Here is a 2,901-nt window from a genome sequence, read left to right on the forward strand (position 1 = left end):
TTATAAATTTATATCACTTTTATTGTCATTTCATTCATATTCATGTTATTCAAACTGAAAATCATTTTTAAAAATATAGATAAGATGTTTCTCCATTATAAAGGTATGCTTGTATTCTCATCCTGTGAAAGAGAAAGAAAAAAAAATAAAGAAAATTGATAATTATTACTGAAACTGTGTAGTTCCATTTTTTTAAATCTGTGATTTAAGAGCCTTAGCAAAAGCTTTGATTAAGAAAGGTTCTGATATGCAACATCACATGGTCCCATCTATCAAATTCTACTACCATTACAAATCAGCTACATAAATAGATTCATCAGTACTCTTATCTTGTTGATAAATTAAATTATAAATATAGAAAAGGATATAATAAACTTTTAAAATAATTAGAAAGTTAAATGGTAGACAAGATAAAGAGATATTTGCCTATTTCTTTTTAAATTTCTTATTCATAACCAAGGAAGCAGGTTTCTTTTGCTATATTCTTCTTGACTTCCCTATGTAAATGTTTCTTTCGAGTGTATAACAAGCTCACAGGGCATTTGTATAAAGAAACAGGAGCCAATACCATTAAAATGGAGATACCACTGCCAAAAATTACAACGGGATAGAAATGCATTGGTTTTAACGTGTATTAGACGCTGTCATTAGAAAAAAGTTTTTTAAAATCTTTACAAACTACAGTAAGCTGCTTTTAAAATTAAGAAACGCTCGAAAGCAAAATATGGTCCTGTTCTCTCAATCACCGCTCTCTAGTCTCTAGATTATACTTGGTAGGTCAATAAAGCTGAGAGGTTTTATGAAGAATATAGAATAAAAACATTAATTCCATTAAAAAAACATAGAAGGGTCCATAATGATATATGAGGAACTCTATAAGATACAGTAACAAATGAAAGCCATTTTGATAATCTTGAAGGATATGACTCAATGATGATGATGATGATAATAATAATAATAATGATACTTCTTCCTGAATATAAATTGTTTAATTCCCATGGTATAGGCAGGCCAATGCTTCCAGAACAATTAAAGGAATGCAGAGACTCATTCTTGTTGTAATGTTATTTAGATCTGAAAAAAAAAGATAAGCATGGCATCCTAAACCATTTTCCCATGGTCCCATAAAAAGCAATATCATCTCACACAAAATCATAAAGTAAAATTCATATGGACCAACCAATGAATAAAAGTTATAATTATCTTATTTTATCAATTATATCATTGGATTTATTTAACTTTATATTTATTATTATTAATTAAATGCCAATTTGAAATTAAGATAGCAATGTTTGAATGAATAACTGGATCTAACTCTACAAGTAAAATGTAAATGTGCAACTTATTCAGAGTTCATCAAGCACTTGTTTACAGTCTGTTGCTTCATGTTACAGGAAAAACTCCAGTTCCATGAGCCTTATGACTCTAAAGGACCAATTATTTCAAAGTAAGATGAAATACCATTTATTGTTTAAAGAAAGTTATCAAGCACTATTTAAGGTCTGTTGCTTCATGTTACAGAAACAGAATAACTCCAGTTCCATGAGCCTTATTACTCTAAAGAACCACTTATTTCAATGTAAGAAGAAATACCATTCAATGTTGAATATATAGACATGACCTATTTCTTAATGGTTTGCTTATATTCAATAAAAACATTAGAAAACATAATGGACCTGGAACTCAGATACCACTAGGTTGTTAAAACTAAAACCGTTGTGTCAGGTCTAATTTTATCAGAGATTTATGATCATGAAGGCAAGATTTACATAACCAATGTCGATTAGCTTTTAAAAAATGGGCTTTTATTTACCTTCTGGTGAACTCATTTGATCAGTATTTCCTGTATTTAACTTTTTGATCACATAAGAAAAGTCTAATAAACATTGAATATTTTTTAATGCCTCTAGATTTCACTTTAAAGTCAAATAAAATATCTGATCACAAATAAAATTTTTGATAATTCGATCAATAGAGAGAGCTTTTCAAAATTGTTGGCTTATCATTCCTCAGGCAAAATTTAGATAAGACATCATGTCACATATCATGGTGTTTCCTATGAATTACAAAATCCTAAAAAGCTTCTTCTTCATAAAAAAACGTATGAAATAAAATTAGGTAATCTAAAGTAATCAGAGAGGTTTAGTTTTCATTTCAATCCAAGGTAAATCCGTAAAGAGTTGTGGGACCAGGCCCCACTTGATCATTACCCCCAAAATAGATTGAACTAACAGGGATGTGTATAGATAGTATGCAGATGACGTCACTCAGGCCTTTGTTATTGTTTTTGCCATCCGCGTTTGTGAGTTGTTCTCACTAAACTGTATTAACCAGACTATAAAAGTTCATGGTTACACAGAGTTTGTGTGTTGGTCCGTTATACTTCCGGATGGCAATGTTGTGAACTCCTTGGCCAACCGCATTCTATCTATAAGTATAAAACTGTAACAAAACCCACGACCCCCACAACACTCATACAAAAACTTAAACACAGTTTTTTTCATTTTCATTCCTCTTGAGCCAAGGGAAACTCGTTGCTCATTTTAGCTGCACAGATTCATTCAAATCGCTCTCCCCCCCCCCCCCCCCCCCCCCCCTTTTTTTTTAAAATCTTTTTTTTTTTTTGGAGCGAGTCTATTCTTTTATCCTTTTTTGTTTGGCCTTGTTCCGTTTCTGAGCATGAATTTCTTAAAATTGTTTTTATTTTTTTTTAAAATAAAAAAATATTGTTTTTTTTTTTCCTCTATCGGTCTGGGAATAACCAATTTTCGTTATTGGCAGACCCTGTCTGGGAATAATCATAGCGACGACGAAAATATCAGACCGCACTCCCTGCATTTTACAATTGTATGTTTTCTTTCACAGAGCTACCGACCAAATAAGGCGAAACGGCTTGGAAGA

General features: G+C 31.3%; 1 long non-coding RNA gene across 1 annotated transcript; it reads right to left on the reverse strand.

Moving 5' to 3' along the window:
* Positions 1–2,450, reverse strand: LOC144961077 (uncharacterized). Its single transcript, XR_013643050.1, has 3 exons — positions 1,814–2,450; positions 968–1,074; positions 1–122 (listed from the first exon to the last, which is right to left on the reverse strand). It is a non-coding gene; the product is annotated as an uncharacterized LOC144961077 (long non-coding RNA).
* Positions 2,451–2,901: the final 451 nt, after the last annotated feature.

This window comes from Berghia stephanieae, unplaced genomic scaffold (genome assembly GCF_034508935.2).
Source record: "Berghia stephanieae isolate SIO BIC M18660-M18661 unplaced genomic scaffold, UCSD_Bste_1.3 scaffold1326, whole genome shotgun sequence".
Taxonomy (NCBI): domain Eukaryota; kingdom Metazoa; phylum Mollusca; class Gastropoda; order Nudibranchia; family Aeolidiidae; genus Berghia; species Berghia stephanieae.